Raw genomic sequence first — 14540 nt, 5'->3', positions numbered from 1 at the left:
TCTGTTGTCCCATAAATTCGTATGGTGTAGGTCACTCCTCACTGTAACTGGAGATCTAGAGCACAGATGACTTTATTTAGAAAACAATTTTAAAGCCAGGCTACAAATACTGTCTTTTTCACATTTTAGTGTAAAGATAAAAGGATGAATCACAATCATTACTTTCCTGCAAGTTAAGACAGCTGTGAGAGAAAGACTGGAAATATCAGCCTGGCTTTTTAAAAGGTGATGAGAGCATGCTGGTTTTTGCCAGGGCTCCATCAACTATACTGAAGACAGAGGCTGGTTTACTCAGTAGCTGGTACTTCCAAGTTCAAACTTGGATCGACTCAAGTTGCTGTCCTTCAGTGGTGGGTCAGAGACAGAATCAGGAGTGCTGAACTAGGGTGCACTGAGGAAGTCCTTACTCAAACACAGGTCCTACCACTGCTTCTCTCCTGCCCACACTATGCCACCTAAAAAGAAGATACATGTTCAGCACTGGGATCAGAATATGGCTCAGATAATTCCCAAGTTCCTGAGGATTATTCACAGTAATGTCTGGCAGTCATCATCTCCCTTGCAGAGGTCTCATCACTACTGCCACATTACTTTGGCTTGGACTACAGAGAAAGGAATAGCTTTTTGTAGATACACAGCTGGAATGAGCTTTCATTAGCAACTGGAGGCTCATTATTTTACCTCCTTTCTGGTTCCCTGAGCTAGTGAGGTTGCTGGTGAGGAGATGGATCAGATGCCATGGCCCTCACATCTTATACAGTGCTCAGAGACATGTGTGGTGTTTCTGTGTTGCTCTGATACTGCAGAGGCTTTCTGAGAAACTTGGGCTTCTGCTGCACACCTCCTTTGGGAACTGAGATGTCCAAGTGTTTGCACATCCCTGTATAAGTATACATTTTGTTTGAATACTGTTGTCAAAAAAATATTGAAATTAAAAGAGAGAGAAGGTAAAAAGTAAGTGCTGCTGAGCTGGAAATACAGTTATGCAGCTTTTCCACTTTTTCATTTCCTGGCTGGTCAGGAAGTTTAGCTGTTGTCAGCTCTCTCATCAGAACCCCACCATGGAGATCTGTATTGATGTGAGGGAGTGTCGGAAAGCTGTTGGCCAGATCTACCTTCATGGGACAAGGCTGAGAGAAAGGGAAGAGGTGGAACAAGGCGAGATTCTGCCTCACTGTATATTGCAGGGCAACAGAACAGAGCACAGAATAACTCAGGATCCCAATACTAACCTAGCTACACAAAAACTAGGCTTGCAGAAAAACTGTGGGGTTTTGTTCACTTGTTGGTTAGTGGGGTTTTTTAGTGGTTTATTTTCTTTGTATGTGTGTAATTATGTTTGATATGTTCACAATGTATGAAAAACTAATCAGGAAAACTAAACAAAACATCTTGGTCTGTTTTAAGCAGTTTTTGATGTGCCTCCTTCATGCAGTTTGATTCCCATCTCCCTCCTCTCTTGCTATAAGGAACAGCTGAGTGCAAATCAGAACAAGAAATCCAGCTTGAAGCCAAAAGTATAATATGCATAATGCTGCCAAGGGCCAGATTTGGAATGCACTGAAGTAATAGCTATCACGTGCTATAAAATGAAACATACATCATGTTTGCAGGTGAGAAAAGGTCACTCTGAAGTCATTGGTGGACACGACCTGGTTGTGGAGGCTGGGGTGGATGCACCTCCATGGCTGGGAGATGGCACAGTTGTTCATGTGGTGCAGCAGCAATATGTTCAGCTCGCAGGAGAGAGATGCAAGCGACTCCTCTGGCTTTTTCTGGCCTGCAGTTTCTCTTCTCACTCCTGCAGAGCTCACAGCAGTGTGATGGGCATCTAGGGCAGGAGCCAGAGCAAGAGGAAAGTGTCTTGATGCAGGAATCTTGGCTGCCATGAGAGAAGCCAGCCAAAGGAATTAACAGGTTCTGCTCCTTGTTGCAGCTCCCACCGTGTGACAGTAGATAAGCAAGTCTGTGTTCTTTCCCTGTGGCATCTTCTCAGGACACTGGAGATCCATTCTGGTAACACACTTTTCCTTTGAACTTGGGATGTGATTTTTATAGCTGAAGTACATACTGCCCTGGCCCAGTCATCCCCAAATTCCATGGGAAAGCTTCCCTTACTTCTCCATGGTTTATAACACAGAAAAGCAGCAGCTTGGGGAATTCTGTATGCCGGTCTTGTCCAGACTAGTCAGGTGCTCAGGGGCATCTCATCTTAAATTCTTCTGCCTACAAATTGGTCTCTGACCCACACTGGTATGATGGGAAATACAGCCCAGCTGTTCAGGGCTTGCAAAAAAACTCCAAAACCTGCTGTTCTACAGGCTTACTGTATGCATAGGAAACCATACCAAGTCTATCTCACAGCTGGATTGAGGGGAGGGGTCTCAGGGATAAATAAGAAACACAAGCCATGAAACTTCACGCTATATCTCAGATTCTTCAAAGGCAGAGGCTTTTCCAATGAATTTTTTCCAGGCCTTAGAGCTCAGTTGTGCTCCAGTTTGGCGGGGCTGGCTATATTCTAACCTGCCTCTTGTTTGCTGCGCTTTCTGGTCTTGTTTTCCTCTGTGGCTGGCAGTTCACCTCACTGCTCTCAAATGTTTGGCAGGGAGAGGGGAGCAGCAGTGTCTCCCCTTCTCTCTGTAAAAGGGTAGCCAAGGGCTCTGATGGCTCTTCCAAACCAGGCACTGCAAAGCTGGATTTCATTTCAGTGATCTAGTCTCTCATTGGACTGAAAAGTCAGTCACAATATAGTTCATAATAAATGCATTTTAATGTCCCAGTTCTGTGTGATATTCACGCAGGTGGAGCAATTGCCAGTGGCCCTGGAGACATCTTGTAGAACTCACCACTGCTGCCACAACTGTCAAACAGAGCTGCTCCAGCTCATGCCAGAATTCACGCTTCTCTCAAAAAGCAGCTATAAATTGCATGGCAGCAACACGAGCTGCTCAGTGGGGCCAACCAGGTCTCTTGGGCCTGAAGATAAATGGGAGCTTTCATGGAAGCCATGGATTAGTATAAAAATCCTCTTGGACATGAGACAGCATTCCCATGTCCTGCTTCCTCAAAGCTACGTAAGCATCCACCTTTCATTTTAAGGTCTCGATTTTGGAATTGTTTATACCCCCCTTTAAGCAGATTTTGCCACTGTGGTGTGTCTATGAATGTGTATGAACATGTTTGCAAACAGGCTTGACACGGCAAGCCTCTTCCTCACTGTGGTCACTGGCATTCTTAATGGGCACTGCTGGCAGCTGCCAGAATGGAAGGAAAATGTTGCTCTCGTTGTTTTGTTATTGAGATAACTTGCGCTGAAACGCATCCTGGAATGAGCTGTGAAAAATACACAGCCTAACAGCATCGACGCTGCAAATGATCTTAACTAGTTTTTTTGGCCCAAGTCGGAGAACTGCGCCCATCGCACGGGTCCTGGTGACTTGGAGACATCTGTGAGGCCACCCCGCCCCACAAGCAGGTGCCGGTGTGTCCCCGGTGCCCTGAGGGGCTCTGCCCTGCCCGGCCCAGAAGCCGGGAAGTCTCCGGTGTCCGGAAGGGCTCTACCAGGCGCGGCGGGGGCGGAGCGCGGTGCGGGGGAGACGCATGCGCATGCGTAGGGCCGGGCCCGGGCCCGGGGGCTGCTGAGCGGCGGCGCGGAGCCGGCCCGTCCCCGCTTCTCCGCCTGGCCCGGCCGGCAGGGGCGGCTCCGTCTGCGCTGCCCGGTGGTGCCGCCGACGCGCGGGAAGCGAGGTGAGGCGAAGCGAGATGAGGTCAGGTGAGGGAAGGGCGCTGGGCCGTGCGGGGGTCGCGGCCGTCCGTGCTGTTCGCGGGCCCCGATCGAAGCCACCCCCGCGAAAGCGCCGCGGGAACGGGAGGGCCGGGCCCAGCCAAGCCCCGGCAGTCACCAGTGCCGCGGGGCAGCGTTGTCCTCGCCTTTCTCTCACCAGACTCTGCCCCTTTCCCAACCAAGGGCGGCCGGGTCGGGCCGGTCCCCGCGGGTCCCGGGCTGGGGACCTTGTTGGTGTCCGTCCCGCCACCTCCTTGTCCCCTTGGATGTCCTGGACTCGCGTGAGGGGAGCGCCGTGCGGTGCGATCCCGTAGCGCCACCCCGGCCCTGGCACCGCCGCGGCAGTGCCCGCCGTGGGCAGGAGTCCAGCCCCTGCTCTACGAGGAGTCCTCAGTCCGGGCATTTGCTCCTTTTGCTGGCTGAAACGTGGGCCCCTGGGGCCTAAAAGGCGGGGATGAGGTGTAGGTCTGGCTGCGTCCTCTCCTGAAATATTTCCTTGTAAATATTACGTCAAAAGTTTATTTTAGATCACGCAGGTGTGATTTGGTAGTTGTAGAAAAGCAGACGGTGTATTATCCTCTATGACCTCATCTTCCCATCTTTTCAGACTACTCACCTCTTGTTTGTTTTATTTGCTGATTTCCCAAAGTGTAACTTAAGCCCTATTAAATAAGGAATGTCTTGATGTGTTTTTACCAGCCCAGCTGAGTTGATGAGGAGTAAGCAGAACAGAATTTCGTGAAAGCAGCAGACCCGGGGGTGAACAGGATAGTATTGGCTGGAGCTTTTTCTCACTCAGAGGATAGCTTGGGGTAACAGGTGAGGAATTGGTTGGGTGAGTGGAGTTGATGGTACCTGAAGAGGTGTGTGTTTGCTAGGCGGGGGCTGGAAGGCTGATGGGGCAGTGCTTGGAAAGGCAAGGGCTCAACAGCCGAGACTGCTGCTCCACAGCAGCTCTGTGTTCAATTCAGCTTGTCTGCACCAGTTCCATGAGTAATTCTGTGTTTCATTGTAGTAAAAGTATGCTAGTATAGCCATGCAACCAAGCCCTTGACTTTCCTCAGTCCAGATGTAAATTAAGGTTCATTAGTTTCAGATCTGTTTAGCTCCAAAAATAACAATTTATTCCTTAGGGCTTGATTATTAGGGCTTGATCAGTAAGAGGAAGTGGAATGAGGCTGTGCTGGCCAGGGGTCTGTGGCAGCGCTTGGTGCTGGTGCAGCTGGATACAGTGTCTTGGGGGGCTCTTGTGAGTGAACTATGGTAGATCATTCTGTCACCCTGTTGCACTCCCAGCCAGCTCAGTATATCTCATTCCACCTCTAGGAAAGTAGTTCTGGTGTCTGTGTGAAACTCTGCTCCAGTGTCCTCTCCTCCCACCTTGCTGAGACATTTGGTGAGTGAGCAGCTGGACAGGTGTTCTGGTGTGTGGCTGACAGGACCAGGAGGGGTGGCTCCTATTGCTCTTGGTGTAGAAAAAGACTAGCTCTTAACTACTTGGGACGTTTTTGAGTTGTTTTTAAAGCTAGTTCAAGCAATGGCCACTGAGAGACTGAATGATCAGTAGGGTGACTAAATTTTTTTCAAAAGGGACCTACTGCCTTGAAAAGAAAAGAATAACACTGTTACTGTAGCAGTTAAGGAGCTGCTGTTATGTACAAGAATAATGTGGGTATCACATCGTAGTCATAAGTGAGGTAATTCATCTCCCATCAGCAGCAGGGGATTGATAGAGTGAGTACTGTATCAAGTAGATATGGACTCATGTCTTTCCTTAACATCTCACTAAACCACAGCCACAGTTCATTGTTTCTGTGGGATCACTAAGAGACTCTGTATCAGGAGGAGAAAGGAGATAAACAGCAAAATCATGCTCTTACCTTGCAGACTGGTGACTTCAAACATCAGTGGAGCAGCACACAGAAAACTGGTTCTATGATCAAATGTATTGCAGGCTTTGTGGTTGTGTAGCTCTTGCCTGTGGCTGTAATAAATATTTGGCATACCACACAGATCTCAAGAGTAAGAGGTTTAAGAGTAAGAGGCTTTACATACGCAATTGGAGATTTCTCAAGATGTGTCTCAAAAAAACCCTCTAAAATTCCTCAGTGAAGAGTTGCTGTGGAGACAATGCTAGGCAGAGTCAAGCATGCCAGTTACTTTTTTTTTTTTTGAGTCACCATTCAATTGGTAATGCCTATCAGGAGAGGGGTTGGAAGTATAACTGAATATTTAGTACCCTATATTACACTGAATCACTGTGTAGCAAAATACAGAGATGTTTTAGTATGAATTGGTTGAATATGGGGGCTCTAGTTTTCTAATACATGTCTTATTTCAGAACACTGAAAATTAATTTCTCCTGACACATTATATGCTGCATCAAGACACTTAATGCAATACAGATATGCTGTGTCTTCTCATGGAGCATGTTACTGGCAGCTACAAAGGAGGTCACGGATGCTTCTTAGCATTTATGGTGCTTGTGGTCTGGAGTAGGCCTACTGTGGACATTACTGGTACCTGATACTCTACCACCTGCAGTTAACCAGTGCTGAGGTGCTCTGGTTCACCTTACCATATGTATTCAGGAGTGCTGAGCATTTGCAGCTAGAGCAGGACAAGTAGAAAGAGCTGTCAGGGATATGGAATTTTCTTTGCCTCAGCTGCTGTGTACCATGACATGATTTGTTTGTGGAAGGGCAGCTGCTGCTGCTGCTTCGGATTCTTGGCTGTAGAGTCTGTAGTGTGACATGGTCTGATCCTGATTTTAGTCCTGGCCCTGTGTGATCCTTACCTGTCAGGGGAGACATGCTGTGCTTTAATCCAGCCTGTGTTAATTTGGCTTCAAGGACCTTTTTGTAGGTATACCAAAGAAAATACATACAGTTGTTTTGCTGCCTCCTTGTTCTACAAGGTTGCTGCAGAAATGAAAGGTGGTGAAGGACCTGCTAGGCACACCAACAGCAGTCCATGGCTGCCTCCATGCTGGGCATTCTGCCCCAAAAAGCATCTCCTGTCTCAGCTGATGATGTGACTGGCAAGACAGAGGCAGAGGTTTGTGCATTGCAGAAGCACAGGTCCTTTTGTCGTTTGGATGTTGTGCTGCTGGGAAAAGTGTGGGTAAAGTGCATTCTGCTGTTCTATGCCCAAGCAGGCAGGGCAAGAGTCTCTCCATAGGTGTGTTTGTAGCTGCCTGTTTCAGCTGCCTAAAGTTTCAGACAAAACAAAAAGCATAAAAATGTAGCATAAGTTCCCAGGTTCTTTCGTGCTCATGAAGTCCATTCTTTATGAGGATCATTCTTTAGTCCAAGGAGGGTGGGCCTAGTTCTTCTCTGTTGGCAGTATTTTTTATCCTTTATTGACTTCAGGGGAGTTGCTTCTGAATTTATGCTGTTGTGGATCCTGAATCAGGCCCAAGACCTTGGCTTTATCCATGTAACTTTTAGTTGCTTTATGTACATTTTATGACCCTGCATACATAGAACCCATTTGTTTACTTTTTAAAGTAAAATTGAAATTTTTGCGGGATGGCTAAAGCCAGGTTTGTACCTTGAGATGAGCAGAGCGAAACTACACATAATGGGAAAGAAATTGTGGAGCTGCAGTCATGTTCTGTCATTATGTTCATTCTGTTTTTTTGGAAATTTTGATCTAAATTAACTCAGTTGAAAATTGTTGTGTGTTAATGCTGTACTGTTTCCTTTGGAGCTGGTAAGGATTCTGCCATCAGCATAAATATGGGAAAGGAGTATGAAGATCTCACCATGATAGAGTGCAAATAGCAAAAGGAAGTTCCTGGAGTCCTACCAATCCTCTGGCAGGAATAACAGTATTTTGGTGGTATGTAACCGTTATTATATGATTATATGTTTGGAATTAGTGCCACTGTTTGTGTTGGGTGTTGTGTGAGAAAACAGGTAATGGTGCTGCACTGGGGAGGATTCTGGAGGATTTATGTACAGAACACTGTACATAATGCGAGGATAGGATGAGAAAATGACATTTTTCCTCCTGTTCTTGGAACAGTTTTTGAGACAGCCTTGTAAATTAATGTACTTGGAAGATGTCTTATCTGTAACTTGTCTTTGAAGAGTAAAAGCCCTGCTTGCACATAAGCAGGTGTTGTCTTTGAGTCTTGAAAAATCTGAAAGCACTGGATCGATTTGTATGGTATTCAGAAACAAAAGGACAAATCTTTTTGCTGCAGATTGCTGTTGCTCCTTTACAACTGGCAGAGCACTGCAGATTGACTCTGGTGAGACATGTTAAGTCACCTCCCCAGTCTTATGTATACATGCTTGAATGCAGACACAACTCTTTTCTGAGGGACTTTTCTCAAACAAAACCCCAAAACTATTCTTTTTCCTCACTCCACCAGCACCAGAATGTGAATATCATCTGACCAGATGCCCAGAACTAAATACAGTGCTCTAAACACGGTCTCACAAGTGGCTTGTACAGGAAAATTAAAAAAAAACCAACGCAATAGCCATATACTTTTTTGACTTTTAAATTGTTCTTTTGTACTTTTGTTTGGTTTTTTTTTTTTTGTATCAGAACTGATGGTTTTGGCTTCTACTTTGTATTTGCTGAATATAAATCTGTGCATTCCAGGAATTAGCTCCAGAGCTCCTCAGTGCTGATTTTGTTGAAACATACATGCTTGCAATGTGAAAATAACCCAGAACCTTACTGGTTTTGCTTTAATGGATGATGTGCATTGCATATGCTGACATTCTGTTCTTAACTTGACTGTGAATCTATAGTCTTGTCTTCCTCTAAATTCTTTGCTTAATATTTTCTCCTAATGGATGATGATTTTTGAGCACATGCCAAGATGTGTCTTTAAATGCATTTGAGAGTGAATGTGTGGAAAGTGAGGGGAACATTGACTTGGCTCCCTGGTTCAGGTGAGATCTTGGAGCTGTGGAGCACATGGGGATGGAAGAAGGCAGATCTGAGTGAGGGGTCAGAGCAGCACAGGGAGCCAGTGCCTGGCAAAATGCTGTTTGCAAGTAACCCTTTATTATCTTGCTGCCCTGCAGGCACTAAGTGCAAAAGCCAGATGCTGTGGCACTGGGGGTTTCTCCTGTGTGGAGCAGGGGATGGAACTCTGAGCTGTTGTATTTCAGCCTAACCTGTGTGCCTGAGCCAGTGTGGCAAGGTGCTGCCCTGTACTCCAGATTTGTGCTGGTTCTGTGAGTGAGCCTTGTGATAATTTTAACTTGTGAATTAAAAAAGGCCTGTACTGAGGCCTGGGGATGTCTGCTGCCAGTTTTGGATCTGGCTTGTGTGAGAAACTGCTCACCGTCTTTTGCAAGGAAGCTAATTTTTTAACTGATTTTTTTTTTTTTTAACACAGCCACAAACAAAAACCATAACCTTCACAAAGATAAACATGCATCCTTGTGCCAGCTGGGGCCTTGGCATGCTTTGTGCTGTATAACATGCTGAGACTGTATTTTTTTTTGAAAAGCAGTTAGATATTGGCAGCTATGAAATGTCAGTCCCCAGTAGATGTTGTAATAAACTATTTTAGCTACAGCTGGGGATTTAAAAAAGAATAATTTACTCACAGCATTCTTGGTAGTTAATGCAAGAATGAAAATCAGACTTTGGACACTCTTAATAGCTTAGGAGAAGGAAGCAGGGCTCTTGTGGTGTGCTTGCTAAGGGCCACCCACACCTGTCTGGATGCATGACTGGGAACCTTTAGGGTGCTCTAGATTATTTAAGTTGTGTGTGCACCTGTGCCACAGCATATCCCTAAATTTCTACTTTGGTTTTACCAGATTTATCTAGAGAGAGCTGTTAAAATGATGGTTATTTTGGGCGTTTATGAGAATCCAGTTTTGGGAGATGGAAGTAGAAAATGTGCTGGGTACTTGAACTTGATTGACTTAAATAGTAGGTGCAGTAAAACTTATCCTGAAGTGTTTCTCTGAATGTGTGTTAGAGCTGGGAATTGCTGGTGAAGTCTTTGTAAACTGCTTTTAAATAACTGGAACTTTAGGAAATTATATTTGAGGAGTTAGGTAGAAAGGCTCGCTTCTAACTTGTGTTGGTGCTCTTTATTTATGTAGTATATCCTCTGCAAACTGTAGTGCTTGAAATTTTTAGCAGAGGGAAAAATGAGTTCAACATCAAGCGAGCAGCTGTCTTGCCTTTGGATAGTTCAAAGTTTCTGTTTAGTGATTCCCTAAAAATTCTTGCTTAACGTTTGTTACACTGATAGATGCATAGCTCCTCCACTTTGGCAGGAAGCCCTACAAAGATATTTTCAGCATCTGTTTTGCAGTATGTCTCTTTTAATGTTTACCTTTATTGCAAATTTTTTGCTAGAAGATAATGATCTGTCAAAGTAAGTATTTGGTTTGTTATAGTTGAGGTTCATTTTTTGATGTTTATATGGAAAATATTTTTTCATCCCTTGGTATTTCATGAATGCCTCGGCATATGTTAGCTATCACTTACGGTGATATACCGTGATAGCTATGGTGTATTTCCTTGTGATTTACAACAGCTCTGGAAGCTGGAGAAATGCTTTAGCTGGATCCTGTGTGATTTGCTCCTTGCTGGAGTGGTGTACTCTCTTGACAGACACATCGGGTGCCTTCCTGGACTGCTGGTTGCCTTCTGTTTGCTGTGTCACAGAGAACCATGGCTTTCACTACTCCACAGTGAGCTGGAGGAGGCAGATGCTTTTTTCCTCCTTTCTAGTATGAGAAGCTATAACCTGAGAGCTATGTCTAAATTCAACCTTTTAATTAAGGTTTATTCAGGGCAAGGAGTGCATAATAGTGTGGCATTTCCACTGATGTGTGTTGCTCTTCATTGTTTTATGGGTTCTAAGAAGATACAGAGGGAACATACAGAGTTGTTTTTCAGTAGTTACTATCAATATTCTCATCATGACTAGAAGAATGTTAGCTCATATAATCTTTATAATGTTCCTGGCAGGCTTTTGGCTCCATCACCGGAGTACAGAATGTAAAACTAAGAAAGTCTTGGGCCTTGGGGTTAGCTGGGAAGTATGTTTAACTGGACAATTGCTGGATTGAGGCTAACTTGGAAGCAGTGAATTGAAGAAAGTAGTCTCAGTATCAAGACACTGTTTCATACCACATTTTCCTTCACAAAGGCCTGTGTTCTATCAGTTTGGTTAAAACTGTTGCTAGGAGGCAATGCACCAGTCATGATGAGAAGACTCTTGGGATTTTTGTTCCTGGGCCTTCCAGTTCCCACATGCGGGTGGTTGTTGTGTTCCCTGCACAGTTCTGTCCATGGGGATATTTCCTTTGCTGCATGGGATCAGATTGTAATGCTGGTTACAGGCATTTGCCCTGTGTCAAGGCAGGGCAAGCCCTTGGGCCCAACAGAATGGCAAGACAGCCTTTATTTTGCTAAAAGAAATCTTCCTTTGGAACATTTTTCTGAAATGTGGTACATTAGAAGGAAAAAAAATTTAAGAAAGGTCTATTGTAGGTTCAGCTCATTTGCCAGTAAGCTTTCCATCCAGCAAAGTGTTTACACACTATATATCTAATTTTAGCTATGAATGGTCCATTAGTTTTTCTCTGTTTATGCTTTTCCTGGTCGATGCATTTTCTTAAAGTAGCACTAATTCAGGCCAACAGACCATGTTTAACTCTGGAAACTGGTAGAGGTCTAGACAAAGATAAAACATCAGGCCTTGTCACTTACAGGTTGTATACATGGTCTCTGACCTTTTTAGTCTGAATGTACAAACTGCGAAGAAGACTAGCTCATGTAAAGTTTTGTCAAAGTTGATTGTGTATGACGCCTGCAGGGTGACTCTTTTCAGCATGTTATGGAATTCCTTCCTTCTATTCATCCACTGTCTGGTGGGTAGCACAGACACCTGGTTGTCAGTTGAAAGGCTTTTGTCTCAAGCTGGCCAGCTTTTAACTGAAGGCAACATGGTTATTTGCTTGGCTATTTTGCACCCGTTTCTAGGCTGTGGTCTTTTCCCTGCCTTTCAAATAGTCATTCACCACAGCAAGGCTTAGATGCTTCTCTGACAGATCCATTTCAGCAAAGCACCTGCACCATAGAGTCCTTGCCGTTGAATCCCTGAGCCTGTGGTGTGTAACTGTAGACTAACTCCAAACTGCACATGGGATGGTCATCACTTAAAGGTCAGATCTTGCAAGGTTGATGTAATGTCTGGGGCAGTTGGCAAAATTATAATTTCTTAAGGAGAGTTTCTTACATTACAGCCTTGGTGGTCGTAGAATGGTAAATTGAACTGTTACTTTTCCAGGCTTGAGTATGACAGTGTAATTCGTGTTTAGGTATGAAATGTGTTGTGCAGTGTTTGTGTGTGTTTTAGTAGATTGGACTGAGATGCTTTTGCGTGGCAAAGTGCTAAGAGGCATGATAGTTGTTTGAAGGTGCTGCTGGGCTTGGAATCTATTTCTGATCAAGAGATTAACAAGCAGAAACTGCCAGAAGTTCATGAACATGCAGGTTTCAAAGAAGTAACTCTTGCTGCAGAATTCTACAGTACTAGTAGCATGGGGTAGCCAGTGTTTGCTGTACACAGAAGCAGTGGTTAGGAAGCTTAGGCTAAGGCATTATTGGCAGGACGGTCAAAGCAGAGGGGGAAGCTGATGCCAGTTCCTTGCTGGGCATTGTTCATGTTCACCTTCTCCAGTAGGCAGGAATAAAACTTTGCAAGTAGGAAGAGATGCAGGACAGCAGTCCTGGCCACTTGAGGTCATGGTGCACAAACTGTGGGAGATTTTTGTTTTCTCCTTGATTTGCCCTTTGGTGCTGTGGTTTTAGAACAAAGACAGACTGACTGGGAACAAAAAGGGCTGGACTGAGTTGCCCTAGCTGAGTCACAACAGGTCAAGTTACTCGAGAGATTTATGACTTCCCAGGGACACAGGTTTGCGTTTGTGCAGGGGGTACATCATAGCTAAGGTACAGAAGACGAAAATGGACTTGTTGGTGTTTGTATTAAAAGTGGTTAATAGACCTGGAAGTTGTTGAATTTATACAAAGAAGCTGCATAAAAATAAGTGGCACCAGATGTAGAAGCAATAAACTAATTCCATGTTAAGTCTTGAAACTGTACTATTTAACCCAAGAATTATTTTTACCTATTGGCAGCTTCCTCTTTATTATCTGCAGAATGAGAGTGTTGGAATTTACTAGCTGTTAAACAATTTAATTTTTCATTTTTAAAAGGACTAAGTTAATGTGTGTCTTACTACGCTTAGTCTGAGCTCCCCATACACAATGGTTGCCAATGTTTGTTGCTGGCAGTCAGGGGAATCTTCTGGTACCAATTTGTCAGCAAAAATTAAACCCTAGGAAACAGCCTGTCACCTGACTGCTGCTTTACTTTCTGAGTTTGATGGCATTTGGTTTGTATCCAAAAGAAATAAAGTGACACCAACAGACTGTCTGATCTATGTGCATAACATATAGTACAGTAAATATGTGGAGTCACCAATGTGCTTGGAATGCTCTGCTTTTGGCAGTGCTTGGACCCAGTTTCACCATGTCAACAAATGAGGTTTATTGCCTTCTACAAAGCCTATTTCAAAATAGTGTCCCAGGAGAGAGAAAACAAATTGATTACACAAGCAAACTAACAGAGAAGAACTAAACACCCATGCTTCTTTCTTCATGAGTTCCCCTGCCTAAAGCTTCTATGAACTCATTAATCCGGTTGAGTAAGGAGAAACTTTTTAGTTCTAATCAAATGGGTCTTGATGTGACTGTTGATGCTGCTGAGGAAGGAAAGTTTGGTTTTGATGATATCCACCATTCAAATGGGGGATCAAAAAAGTTAGAGGAGGGAAAAGTGCTCATCCCAAAACCTAGGGAAGACTGTCATTCTTCCTAGTCTGGAAGGAGACAGCCTGGGTGAGACTTTAAGTTGTTCTTGCTATTAGAGCCAGCTGGTGCTGTGGCATCAATTCCTCCCTCTTTATCTGTGAGCTGTATATATCCTGGCCTTTCAAGGGATTGGAGGAAAGAAGCAGATGAGAAATTACTAGGGTGTGGTGATCTTGGTCTACCTTCTTAAAAACAAATGTGATGGAAGAAGGAGAAGGGATGAGAAGGCTACTCAAACATGCATAAAGTGAAGGTGTTGTGGAACGTGCATGGTATCCACCTTGTAGTGGAAGGTATCCCTGCCCATGGCATGGGGGTTGGAACTAGCTGACGTTTAGGACCCCTTCCAACCTAGACTGTTAGATGATTCTACGAATATGAAATCCTGCCTGTCTGGGATCCTTATGCAGGTGGCTTGGGAGAAAGGGGTAGAAAAGAGGAGCTTTAGTAGAAAGTACAAAACAGTGAAAACTGAAAAGCAGGAGGATTGGATTGGTGGATGGAAACCTTACAGGTTCAGGGAAGGAAGCTAGCAAAGCCGTGAGTCTTTGTCCCCAGGGGTTCAGCTGCAAAAGTGAACTGCAAGCTGGGTGTAGGGGCTCTGGCAGGGGAGTCTGGAGCTGCTCGGGATCAGCAGACTAAGGATGGTGCTAGTGATGGGAAAAGGGAGGAGGGTTGGGAAAGCAGCAGTAACCTTTGCACTGCTGATGAATTTACAAGTCAGCTGTTGACAGAAGGTGATCAGAGGGAAGAGTTGCAGGGAGATGTCTGAGGGAACAATTGTCCTTGGAAGGAGGATCAAGAAGAGCACCATGAGGATGGGAAGCGTGACCTATGCTTATGTGACTTCGAAGTTATACAGGTTGGGACCCAAGCC

The 14540-nt window shown here is 44.7% G+C and overlaps 1 protein-coding gene across 12 annotated transcripts in view; it reads left to right on the top strand.

Moving 5' to 3' along the window:
• Positions 1 to 14540, top strand: part of RIN2 (Ras and Rab interactor 2) — an 81925-nt gene that overhangs the window by 15373 nt on the left and 52012 nt on the right. For 2 of the 12 annotated variants that reach the window (XM_072927310.1, XM_072927304.1), the window contains exons 1-2: positions 3600 to 3750; positions 7499 to 7630. The exons of 1 other annotated variant lie outside the window; for it this stretch is intronic. The gene's annotated coding sequence lies outside the window, so the exon portion shown is untranslated. Of the gene's footprint in view, positions 1 to 3448; positions 3776 to 4486; positions 4607 to 7498; positions 7631 to 14540 lie in introns of those variants that run through there. 9 more of the 12 variants (XM_072927313.1, XM_072927303.1, XM_072927309.1 and 6 more) reach the window with 7 other exon arrangements.

Source organism: Taeniopygia guttata, chromosome 3, assembly GCF_048771995.1.
Source record: "Taeniopygia guttata chromosome 3, bTaeGut7.mat, whole genome shotgun sequence".
NCBI lineage: Eukaryota > Metazoa > Chordata > Aves > Passeriformes > Estrildidae > Taeniopygia > Taeniopygia guttata.
The sequence above is the reverse complement of the archived record's forward strand: the minus strand, read 5'-3'. Positions and strand labels throughout refer to the sequence as shown.